We start from the raw sequence: 13,056 nt of genomic DNA on the forward strand, positions 1-13,056 counted from the left end.
AGAGGAGATTGTGGCAGAGTTGAGAACTGAGATGTCTGGGCTGTTATCGGCGAGTGTGACCCCTAAGGGGACGAACAATGCGGAGGGCTGCTAGCAGCCAGTGTCATGCTAGGGGAGTGAGCCCCCTGGTACCTATGCAAAGAGGGTCATTTGGAAAACTTACGTAGACCCAGTGAGGGAATGGCCTGGTGTCTCTGGGGGAACACGTTCCCAGCAATATACCAGGGAACTCCCGAAAGCCATAGGCCCTGTTTCTGAAGGCTTGGTGGACCATGCTCCAATGTGTCACTATGGATAGAGGGTATTTATGCTAAAGCCGTACTCAATACCTGGTCGCAGGTCACATTGTTGTACCATTCGTTTTACAACCGGTATCTGACGCATTTAACACTGACACCATTCAGTGCACCGGAGATCTGGGGTCTCAGTGCTGGTGATCATCCATACGATGGTTATTTGTCAGTGAAGCTGTTCTCGGAGGCCATTGTGGGGGTGGCTGAGGTCCCTGATACATTAATGCTGCTTTGTCCAGACCCCGTTGAGAAGGGCGACGTTTCAATTCTGGGGGGGACCAACACCCCTCTTGTGAGGAGGCTCATGGGGGCCTGCAAGGAGAAGGCTGGCGTGAGCTGTCTGGGAACGTTGTCAGTGCGCTCAGTGTTCTGGTCTGCTTTTGAGGAAGCGCATGGCTGCATTGGGTGTTACGGCCCGGGGAAGTAGTGAAACCGATGGGGAGCCCCGAATTTCCGGGAATGCCTGAGGGCGAGGCCCTCCTAGTGGACGTTCCCAGAAGACCACGAGGGGAAGTTGGGATTTCCTGCTGGGGTACTGGTGAGTCCTGAACTGCAGGTGAGCTGGATGGCAGTGATCGTCAGGAACACTACGTAGAGGGAGGTCACCTTCAAGCGGGGGATGCCCCGGTGCAACTGTTCCCAGTTACAGTAATGTCTAGTGTCCCTGTGACACAAGCTGGGGAGAAGCTATTGGAAAAGGGGGGAAAGCTCCCCACTGAGTCATCCCACTTCAGGGACTCCCCGGTTCCTGCAGGTCAGAAGAGGAGGTTGGTGGAGAAGATGTTGAGACTGGAAGGTGTCTTTTGCACTGACAAGTTTGAAGTGGGTTGTTCCAAGAGCACACGTCACACTGTCCGGGTGACCGAGGTGGGGTGCAAAATGTGAGGAGCCCTTTCAGTCGCTGAAGGAGCTGCTTACATAGGCACCTGTGCTGGATTTTGTGGACCGTATGTACTGCCAGCTGAGAGGGGTTAGGGGGTGTCCTGTATCAGGGTCAGAGCACCAGGTTGAGACCTGCTGTGTTTGTCAGCTGGAATCTGTCGCCCTCCGAGAAAAGCTATCCCACGCACAAATTGGAATTGCTGGCGTTGAAATGGACGGTGGTGGATAAGCTGAGACACTACCTCTACGGGGCCAAGTTTGAGGTGAGGACAGACAACAGCTCCCTAACTTATACCCTGACCTCAACAGAACAGGATGCCACAGGCCATCGGTGGTGAGTGGTGTTGTCTGCCTATGATTTCAGCCTGAAGTACCGGCTGGGGAGCTGGAACATTGATGTGGATGTTTTATCCCGACAGGTACATGAGGGACTGGACAGGGATGAGGAGTCGGAGAGTGTTCCTGCCCTGGGGGTAAAGTCTATGCGTCAGTTTGCCATCACACTGAAGGCAGAGGGAAAGGAGGGGCAGGAGCGAGAGGTGGATCAATTGGGGGCTTCTGATTACGCCATTCCCCAAGTGTACTGACTGCTCTGAAGACAAACCAGCTGCCGGAATTGAGCTCGGGGGAAGCGGCAGCTGCTCGGCAACATGACCCGGGCATCAGTACCATTTGGTCAGCGGTCAAAAAGGGAGACATGGCTCAGGTGGAGAAGACGAAAGATGCATCAGTGCCTCCGTTACTGCGAGAATGGCCTCAGTTGGAGTTGAAGAACCAGATCTTATACCAGGTCACGTCATCCCCAGCTGGTTCTGCAGGAGAGTATAAGAGGGCTGTGTTCAAATCACTTCATGATGATTCTGGACATTTGGGGGTGGACAAGACCTGTGGATTGCTCAAAGACTGGTTTTACTGGCCCCGGATGAAGTCAGAGGTCGAAGAAAACTGCAAGTCATGCATTCGCTGCATACACCGGAAGACACTGCCAGTGCAGGCAGCTCCTTTGCCCCACTTGCAGAGCACAGGGCCCCTGGACCTGGTGTGTATGGATTTCCTGTCCACAGAACCCGATGCCAGCAACACGGCGAATGTCTTAGTCACCATGGACCACTTCACCAGATATACTCAGGCTTTCCCTACCAAGGACCAGAGGACATCCACGGTGTTATGAGAGAAGTATTTTGTTTATTATGGCCTTCCCAGGTGGATACATAGTGATCAGGAACTGGATTTCGAGAGCAGACTCAATCATGAGTAACTGATCATACTTGGAGTGGAGAAGTCGAGGACCATGCCCTAGTATCCACAGGGTGATCCCCAGCCTGAGAGGTTTAATTGGACCTCGCTAGACATGCTTGGAACCCTAGAGCTCAGCAAGAAGAGCAGATGGAGTCAACATACTGGACACCTGGTCCACAGTTACAACTGTAACCGAAATGAAGCTATCGGGTACTTGCCATACTAAGAAGCTCCTGGATAGGTACATGGAGCTTAGGAAAATAGAGAGCTATGGGTAAGCCTAGTTAGTTCTAAGGTAGGGACATGTTTGGCACAGCTTTGTGGGCCGAAGGGCCTGTATTGTGCTGTAGGTTTTCTATGTTCTATCTGATGTTTGGGTTTGAGGCGAGGTTGCCCATTGACCTTTGTTTTGGGTCAGACGAGGGTGACTTACCACTGAAGACTTATGTGAAGTATGTGTCTGATATGAGAAGAGAGCTGAAAAGGGCTCATGAATTAGTTGGGGTAGCGGCTACCAGGCCGAATCAAGGGAATAAGAGGAGGTACGATCAAAAGGTGCGGTTCTCCCAACTCCTGCCGGGAGATCGAATCCTCATCAGGAATTTGGGGCTACCTGGGAAACATAAGTTGGCTGACCACTGGGCAGCTACGCCCCATGTGGTGGAGAGTCAGATGCCAAACCTACCAGTTTTCTGGGTGAAACCAGAGGATGGGAGTGGGCCTGTCAAGATTCTCCATCAGAACCACCTGCTGCCTCTGGGACTAGAGGTGCAGGTGGACCCAGAGCCAGACCTGGAGTCTACACCTAGTAAGAGGACTCTGCGGAAATGCAGGGCGACCACAGGGCCAACAGCAGGGGAGGTTAAGCCGGCCCCCACCCCTGAGAGGGATACTGATTCGGAGGATGAGGACCTGGATGTGTGGTATATGCTGCCTTTTGCCAACACCCCACTGATTGAGGAAGCGACTCCTGGGCCCTTCTCCCATTGGGTCAAGTGAAATTGGGGGTGCTATCTCTGGACAACCCAGGTTGCAGTGGGACCCTGCGAGGGATGAAGCGGGGCTTGGCTACAGGACAGAGGGGAGCGAGTTGCAGGTGGGCATGAGTAATAGGCCAGGGGAGCCCTCGCCAGGTAGACCAGAAGTATCCCCAATAGTGTCGGAACCTGAACAGTTAGGTCAAGAGGAAGAGAGGTCTCAGAGAATGAGGAGACCACCGGCTAGGCTGGCCTATGTAGCACCAAGGGAACAGAGTGTGACCCCTACTATTTTGGTGAGCTAGGTCACTGCCTTTTACACCTGGATTGGACTTGGTGTTTCGCAGGAAGGGTTGGCAAATTATCTCAAAGTCATGAGGACATGACTAAATTCGGTGGGGGGAAGAGTGTAATGACCTGGGAAAGGTTTCCCTGCTAATGTAATGGTTTCTCAGCAGCGCAGTGTTTGGGTTATGTCTAGAGATAACGGGGGCTTTCGAATGTGCGCTGTCCAATGAGTGGACTGTTTTTCTTTCTTGTATGCCCGAGAGCAAAGGTTTTGCGGACCTTTGTTCGATAGAACATGAGAGAGAAGATGCCAGAACAGGGAAGTCGTAGACTGCTGGACAGAACGGACTTGGAATGGGATTGAGAGTTGACGCCTTGGGAGAAAATCGATAGAGAATGAACGGACGGGAAAACTGTGAGCTCCAATGTTGCGCATTACGCTGTTTCATGAGAATGGGCCCCTTTTCTTTTTGTTTTCTTTACTAACCCTATTGTCAAATTAAGAATGATAAAGCTCAATCATTTAATTGCATATTGTGTACTGTTTGTTATTTTGTGGTACTGATTTGTAACGGGACAAATCACGCAGCACCCACACAATCAGAATTTCTCAGGTTTGGCCGGGCCAAAGGTTGTCTTCCACTAGATTAAGCCACGAGCCAAACCTGAGGGTTACAGATATTATTTTTATAAGATTTGACATTATCAACAAACTTGCATACTGTATTTTACAATGTATTTGGTGGTTCATCCCCACTCACTGGCAGAGAGCGGTATAGCAAATAAACTAACAGTTTTTCTCCATTTTCATTTTTCATTGGCTACGTATTAGACCGTTATCCACATGATGTAAGTTTTATAACGATGTAGCCCATTAACTAGTTCATTCCTATGTAAGGAATTTTCCTTTACATTATTATGAAATTAATAGTTTTTTAGAGGCGTCTTTTCCATCTTTGTATCCATTCTCCTCACCACATTGTTTCTCAACCATTTATTTGTTTGTATGTGAAAATAACTGAAAACTTAGAATTAACACTACTCATCATTTCTGACACCCAGAAGAATCCTACGGATCAGAAAATAAATGGAGGTACAACAATATCTTCACCCATGTTCCAGCTAGTCAATCTCCTGTACGTTCCAGCTGGTCAACCTCAGGTATGTTCCAGCTAGTCAATCTCCTGTACGTTCCAGCTAGTAAATCTCCTGCATGTTCCAGCTAGTCAATCTCCTGTACGTTCCAGCTAGACAATCTCCAGTAAGTTCCAGCTACTCAATGTCCTGTACTTTCCAGCTAGTCAACCTCCCGTACGTTCCAGCTAGTCAATATCCTGAACGTTCCAGCTAGTCAATCTCCTGCTTTTTCCAGCTAGTCAATCTCCAGTACGTTCCAGCTTGCCGACCTCCTGTATGTTCCAGCTAGTCAATCTCCTTAACGTTCCAGCTAGTCAACCTCGCGGACGTTTCAGCTAGTCAATCTCCTGTATGTTCCAGCTAGTCAACCCCCTGTCTGTTCCAGCTAGTCAATCTCCTGTATGTTCCAGCTAGTCAACCTCCTGTATGTTCCAGCTAGTCAATCTCCTGTACATTCCAACTAGTCAATCTCCTGTATGTTCCAGCTAGTCAACCTCCTGTATGCTCCAGCTAGTCAACCTCCCGTACTTTCCAGCTAGTCAATCTCCTGTATGTTCCAGCTAGTCAAACTCTTGTACATTCCAGCTAGTCAACTTCCTGTACGTTCCAGCTAGTCATTCTCCTGTACGTTCCAGCTAGTCAACTTCCTGCTTATTCCAGCTAGTCAATCTCCTGTTCGTTCCAGCCAGTCAACCTCCGGTACGTTCCAGCTAGTCAATCTCCTGTATGTTCCAGCTAGTCAATCTCCTGTACGTTCCAGCTAGTCAATCTCCTGTATGTTCCAGCTAGTCAAACTCCTGTATGTTCCAGCTAGACAACCTCCTGTATGTTCCAGCTAGTCAATCTCCCGTATGTTCCAGCTTGTCATCCTCGTGTACCTTTCAGCTAGTCAATAGACAGTAGGTGTAGGAGTAGGCAATTCGGCCCTTCTTGCCAGCACCGCCATTCACTGTGATCATGGCTGATCATACACAGTTAGTCATCCTCCCGTAAGTTCCAGCTAGTCAACCTCCTGTACATTCCAACAGTCAACCCCCTGTATTTCCAGCAAGTCAATCTCCCTTACGTTCCAGCTAGTCAATCTCCCTTAAGTTCCAGATAGTCAAACTCCCGTACGTTCCAGCTAGTCAATCTCCTGTACGTTACAGCTAGTCAATCTCCTGTACGTTACAGCTAGTCAATCTGCCGTACATTCCAGCTAGTCAATCTGCTGTATATTCCAGCTATTCAACCTCCTGTTTGTGTCAGCTAGTCAATCTGCCGTACATTCCAGCTAGTCAATCTCCTGCACATTCCAGCTAGTCAATCTCCTGTACGATCCAGCTAGTGAACCTCCCGTACGTTCCAGCTAGTCAACATCCTGTATGTTCCAGCTAGTCAATCTCCTCTACGTTCCAGCTAGTCAATCTCCTGCATGTTCCAGCTAGTCAATCTCCTGTACGTTCCAGCTAGTCAACCTCCTGCATGTTCCAGCTAGTCAATCTCCTGTACGTTCCAGCTAGTCAATCTCCTGCATGTTCCAGCTAGTCAATCTCCTCTACATTCCAGCTAGTCAATCTCCTGTATGCTCCAGCTAGTCAATCTCCTGTACGTTCCAGCTACTCAATGTCCTGTACGTTCCAGCTAGTCAACCTCCCGTATGTTCCAGCTATTCAATCTCCTGTATAGTCCATCTAGTCAATCTCCTGTACGTTCCAGCTAGTCAAACTCATGTATGTTCAAGCTGGTCAACCATTTGTACGTTCCAGCTAGTCAATCTCCGGTACGTGCCAGCTGGTCAATATCCTGGATGTGCCAGCTAGTCTATTTCCCGTACGTTCCAGCTAGTCAATCTCCTGTATGTTCCAGCTTGTCATCCTCGTGTACCTTTCAGCTAGTCAATAGACAGTAGACAATAGACAGTAGGTGCAGGAGTAGGCAATTCGGCCCTTCTTGCCAGCACCGCCATTCACTGTGATCATGGCTGATCATACACAGTTAGTCATCCTCCCGTAAGTTCCAGCTAGTAAACCTCCTGTACATTCCAACAGTCAACCTCCTGTATTTCCAGCTAGTCAATCTCCCTTACGTTCCAGCTAGTCAACCTCCCGTACGTTCCAACTAGTCAATCTCCTGTACGTTCCAGCTAGTCAATCTCCTGTCCATTTCAGCTAGTCAATCTCATGTATGTTCCAGCCAGTCAATTTTTGTACGTTCCAGCTAGTCAATCTCATGTACGTTCCAGCTAGTCAATCTCCCGTACCTTCCAGCTCGTCAACCTCCCGTACGTTCCAGCTAGTCAATCTCCGCTACCTTCCAGCTAGTCAATCTCCTGTTCATTCCAGCGAGTCAATCTCGTGTATGTTCCAGCCAGTCGATCTCCTGTACGTTCCAGCTAGTCAATCTCCTGTACGTTCCAGCTAGTCAACCTCCCGTACCTTCCAGCTCGTCAACCTCCCGTACGTTCCAGCTAGTCAATCTCCGCTACCTTCCAGCTAGTCAATCTCCTGTTCGTTCCAGCTAGTCAATCTCTTTAACGTTCCAGCTAGTCAAGCTCCCATAAGTTCCAGCTAGTCAATCTCCTGTATGTTCCAGCGAGTCAAGCTCCTGTACATTCCAGCTTGTCAATCTCCTGCATGTTCCAGCTAGTCAATCTCCTGTATGTTCCAGCCAGTCAACCTCCTGTAAGTTCCAGCTAGTCAACCTTCTGTATGTTCCAGCTAGACAACCTCCTGTATGTTCCAGCTAGTCAATGTCCTGGACGTTCCAGCTAGTCAATCTCCTGTATGTTCCAGCTAGTCAACCTCCCGTACTTTCCAGCTAGTCAATCTCCAATAAGTTCCAGCTAGTCAATCTCCTGTATGTTCCAGCGAGTCAAGCTCCTGTACATTCCAGCTAGTCAATCTCCTGCATGTTCCAGCTAGTCAACCTCCTGTATGTTCCAGCTAGTCAATGTCCTGGACGTTCCAGCTAGTCAATCTCCTGTATGTTCCAGCTAGTCAACCTCCCGTACTTTCCAGCTAGTCAATCTCCTGTATGTTCCAGCTAGTCAACCTCCTGTACGTTCCAGCTAGTCAATCTCCTGTACGTTCCAGCTAGTCAACTTCCTGTACATTCCAGCTAGTCAACTTCCTGTACGTTCCAGCTAGTCAATCTCCTGTACATTCCAGCTAGTCAAACTCCTGTATGTTCCAGCTCGTCAACCTCTTGTACGTTCCAGCTCGTCAACCTCTTGTACGTTCCAGCTAGTCAATCTCCCGTATTTTCCAGCTAGTCAATCTCCTGTATGGTCCAGCTAGTCAATCTCCTGTACGTTCCAGCTAGTGAAACTGCTGTCTGTTCCAGCTCGTCAACCACTTGTACATTCCAGCTAGTCAATCTCCGGTACGTGCCAGCTGGTCAATATCCTGGATGTGCCAGCTAGTCTATTTCCCGTACGTTCCAGCTAGTCAATCTCCTGTATGTTCCAGCTTGTCATCCTCGTGTACCTTTCAGCTAGTCAATAGTCAATAGACAATACACAGTAGGTGCAGGAGTAGGCAATTCGGCCCTTCTTGCCAGCACCGCCATTCACTGTGATCATGGCTGATCATACACAGTTAGTCATCCTCCCGTAAGTTCCAGCTAGTGAACCTCCTGTACATTCCAATAGTCAACCTCCTGTATTTCCAGCTGGTCAATCTCCCTTATGTTCCAGCTCGTCAACCTCCCGTACGTTCCAACTAGTCAATCTCCTGTACGTTCCAGCTAGTCAATCTCGTGTAGGTTCCAGCTAGTCAACCTCCTGTATGTTCCAGCTAGTCAATGTCCTGTACGTTTCAGCTAGTCAATCTCCTGTATGTTCCAGCTAGTCAACCTCCTGTCTGTTCCAGCTAGTCAATCTCCTGTATGTTCCAGCTAGTCAAACTCCTGTATGTTCCAGCTAGTCAATCTCCTGTATGTTCCAGCTAGTCAATCTCCTGTATGTTCCAGCTAGTCAACCTGTATGTTCCAGCTAGTCAATCTCCTGTATGTTCCAGCTGGTCAATCTCCTGTATGTTCCAGCTAGTCAACCTCCTGTACGTTCCAGCTAGTCAACCTCCCGTACTTTCCAGCTAGTCAATCTCCCATAAGTTCCAGCTAGTCAATCTCCTGTATGTTCCAGCTAGTCAATCTCCTGTATGTTCCAGCTAGTCAACCTGTATGTTCCAGCTAGTCAACCTCCTGTACGTTCCAGCTAGTAAATCTCCTGCTCGTTCCAGCTAGTCAATCTCCTGTATGTTCCAGCTAGTCAATCTCCAGTAAGTTCCAGCTACTCAATGTCCTGTACTTTCCAGCTGGTCAACCTCAGGTATGTTCCAGCTAGTCAATCTCCTGTACGTTCCAGCTAGTAAATCTCCTGCATGTTCCAGCTAGTCAATCTCCTGTACGTTCCAGCTAGTCAATCTCCAGTAAGTTCCAGCTACTCAATGTCCTGTACTTTCCAGCTAGTCAACCTCCCGTACGTTCCAGCTAGTCAATATCCTGAACGTTCCAGCTAGTCAATCTCCTGCTTTTTCCAGCTAGTCAATCTCCAGTACGTTCCAGCTTGTCGACCTCCTGTATGTTCCAGCTAGTCAATCTCCTTAACGTTCCAGCTAGTCAACCTCGCGGATGTTTCAGCTAGTCAATCTCCTGTATGTTCCAGCTAGTCAACTTCCTGTACGTTCCAGCTAGTCATTCTCCTGTACATTCCAGCTAGTCAACTTCCTGCTTATTCCAGCTAGTCAATCTCCTGTTCGTTCCAGCCAGTCATCCTCCGGTACGTTCCAGCTAGTCAATCTCCTGTATGTTCCAGCTAGTCAACCTCCCGTACTTTCCAGCTAGTCAATCTCCCATAAGTTCCAGCTAGTCAATCTCCTGTATGTTCCAGTGAGTCAAGCTCCTGTACATTCCAGCTTGTCAATCTCCTGCATGTTCCAGCTAGTCAATCTCCTGTATGTTCCAGCTAGTCAACCTCCTGTATGTTCCAGCTAGTCAACCTCCTGTATGTTCCAGCTAGACAACCTCCTGTATGTTCCAGCTAGTCAATGTCCTGGACGTTCCAGCTAGTCAATCTCCTGTATGTTCCAGCTAGTCAACCTCCCGTACTTTCCAGCTAGTCAATCTCCTGTATGTTCCAGCTAGTCAACCTCCTGTACGTTCCAGCTAGTCAATCTCCTGTATGGTCCAGCTAGTCAATCTCCTGTACGTTCCAGCTAGTGAAACTGCTGTCTGTTCCAGCTCGTCAACCACTTGTACATTCCAGCTAGTCAATCTCCGGTACGTGCCAGCTGGTCAATATCCTGGATGTGCCAGCTAGTCTATTTCCCGTACGTTCCAGCTAGTCAATCTCCTGTATGTTCCAGCTTGTCATCCTCGTGTACCTTTCAGCTAGTCAATAGTCAATAGACAATACACAGTAGGTGCAGGAGTAGGCAATTCGGCCCTTCTTGCCAGCACCGCCATTCACTGTGATCATGGCTGATCATGCACAGTTAGTCATCCTCCCATAAGTTCCAGCTAGTGAACCTCCTGTACATTCCAACAGTCAACCTCCTGTATTTCCAGCTGGTCAATCTCCCTTATGTTCCAGCTCGTCAACCTCCCGTACGTTCCAACTAGTCAATCTCCTGTACGTTCCAGCTAGTCAATCTCGTGTAGGTTCCAGCTAGTCAACCTCCTGTATGTTCCAGCTAGTCAATGTCCTGTACGTTCCAGCTAGTCAATCTCCTTAACGTTCCAGGTAGTCAACCTCCCGGACGTTTCAGCTAGTCAATCTCCTGTATGTTCCAGCTAGTCAACCTCCTGTCTGTTCCAGCTAGTCAATCTCCTGTATGTTCCAGCTAGTCAAACTCCTGTATGTTCCAGCTAGTCAATCTCCTGTATGTTCCAGCTAGTCAATCTCCTGTATGTTCCAGCTAGTCAACCTGTATGTTCCAGCTAGTCAATCTCCTGTATGTTCCAGCTAGTCAATCTCCTGCATGTTCCAGCTAGTCAACCTCCTGTATGTTCCAGATAGTCAATCTCCTGCATGTTCCAGCTACTCAATCTCCTGTATGTTCCAGCTAGTCAACCTCCTGTACGTTCCAGCTAGTCAATCTCCAGTAAGTTCCAGCTACTCAATGTCCTGTACTTTCCAGCTGGTCAACCTCAGGTATGTTCCAGCTAGTCAATCTCCTGTACGTTCCAGCTAGTAAATCTCCTGCATGTTCCAGCTAGTCAATCTCCTGTACGTTCCAGCTAGTCAATCTCCAGTAAGTTCCAGCTACTCAATGTCCTGTACTTTCCAGCTAGTCAACCTCCCATACGTTCCAGCTAGTCAATCTCCACTTTTTCCAGCTAGTCAATCTCCAGTACGTTCCAGCTTGTCGACCTCCTGTATGTTCCAGCTAGTCAATCTCCTTAACATTCCAGCTAGTCAACCTCGCGGACGTTTCAGCTAGTCAATCTCCTGTATGTTCCAGCTAGTCAACCCCCTGTCTGTTCCAGCTAGTCAATCTCCTGTATGTTCCAGCTAGTCAACCTCCTGTATGTTCCAGCTAGTCAATCTCCTGTACGTTCCAGCTAGACAATCTCCTGTATGTTCCAGCTAGTCAACCTCCTGTATGCACCAGCTAGTCAACCTCCCGTACTTTCCAGCTAGTCAATCTCCTGTATGTTCCAGCTAGTCAAACTCTTGTACATTCCAGCTAGTCAACTTCCTGTATGTTCCAGCTAGTCAATCTCCTGTACGTTCCAGCTAGTCAATCTGCTGTATGTTCCAGCTAGTCAAACTCCTGTATGTTCCAGCTAGACAACCTCCTGTATGTTCCAGCTAGTCAATCTCCTGTATGTTCCAGCTTGTCATCCTCGTGTACCTTTCAGCTAGTCAATAGACAGTAGGTGTAGGAGTAGGCAATTCGGCCCTTCTTGCCAGCACCGCCAGTCACTGAGATCATGGCTGATCATACACAGTTAGTCATCCTCCCGTAAGTTCCAGCTAGTCAACCTCCTGTACATTCCAACAGTCAACCCCCTGTATTTCCAGCAAGTCAATCTCCCTTACGTTCCAGCTAGTCAATCTCCCTTAAGTTCCAGATAGTCAAACTCCCGTACGTTCCAGCTAGTCAATCTCCTGTACGTTACAGCTAGTCAATCTCCTGTACATACCAGCTAGTCAATCTGCCGTACATTCCAGCTGGTCAATCTGCCGTACATTCCAGCTAGTCAATCTCCTGCACATTCCAGCTAGTCAATCTCCTGTACGATCCAGCTAGTGAACCTCCCGTACGTTCCAGCTGGTCAACCTCTGGTACGTTCCAGCTAGTCAAACTCCTGTATTTTCCAGCTCGTCAACCTCTTGTATGTTCCAGCTATTCAATCTCCTGGATCTCCCAGCTAGTCAAACTCCCGTACGTTCCAGCTAGTCAATCTCCTGTATGTTCCAGCTTGTCATCCTTGTGTACCTTTCAGCTAGTCAATAGACAATAGACAGTAGGTGCAGGAGTAGGCAATTCGGCCCTTCTTGCCAGCACCGCCAGTCATTGTGATCATGGCTGATCATACACATTAAGTCATCCTCCCGTAAGTTCCAGCTAGTCAACCTCCTGTACATTCCAAAAGTCAACCTCCTGTATTTCCAGCTAGTCAATCTCCCTTACGTTCCAGCTAGTCAATCTCCCTTAAGTTCCAGCTCGTCAGCCTCCCGTGCGTTCCAACTAGTCAATCTCCCGTACGTTCCAGCTAGTCAATCTCCTGTATGTTACAGCTAGTCAATCTCCTGTATGTTCCCGCTAGTCAATCTCCTCTACGTTCCAGCTAGTCACTCTCCTGCACGTTCCAGCTAGTCAATCTCCAGTAAGTTCCAGCTACTCAATGTCCTTTACGTTCCAGCTAGTCAACCTCCCGTACGTTCCAGCTGGTCAATATTCTGAACGTTCCAGCTAGTCAGTCTCCTGCTTGTTCCAGCTAGTCAATCTCCAGTACGTTCCAGCTTGTCGACCTCCTGTATGTTCCAGCTAGTCAACCTCCCGGACGTTTCAGCTAGTCAATCTCCTGTATGTTCTTGCACGTCAATCTCCTGTATGTTCCAGCTCGTCAACCTCCTGTATGTTCCAGCTAGTCAATCTCCTCTACATTCCAGCTAGTGAACCTCCCGTACGTTCCAGCTAGTCAATCTCCTGTTCGTTCCAGCTTGTCAATCTCCGGTATGTTCCAGCTAGTCAATCTCCCAGACATTCCAGCAAACCAATCTCTTGTATGTTATGGCAAGTCAATCTCTG

The 13,056-nt window shown here is 48.6% G+C and overlaps 1 long non-coding RNA gene across 1 annotated transcript in view; it reads left to right on the forward strand.

The window, feature by feature from the left end:
• The first annotated feature begins 3,055 nt into the window (after window positions 1–3,055).
• Window positions 3,056–13,056, forward strand: part of LOC132402673 (uncharacterized) — a 28,941-nt gene continuing 18,940 nt past the window's right edge. The window contains exons 1-2 of the long non-coding RNA XR_009515037.1: window positions 3,056–4,094; window positions 4,742–4,840. This is a non-coding gene — a long non-coding RNA (uncharacterized LOC132402673). The remainder of the gene's footprint in view (window positions 4,095–4,741; window positions 4,841–13,056) is intronic.

This window comes from Hypanus sabinus, chromosome 12 (assembly GCF_030144855.1).
Source record: "Hypanus sabinus isolate sHypSab1 chromosome 12, sHypSab1.hap1, whole genome shotgun sequence".
Lineage (NCBI taxonomy): Eukaryota > Metazoa > Chordata > Chondrichthyes > Myliobatiformes > Dasyatidae > Hypanus > Hypanus sabinus.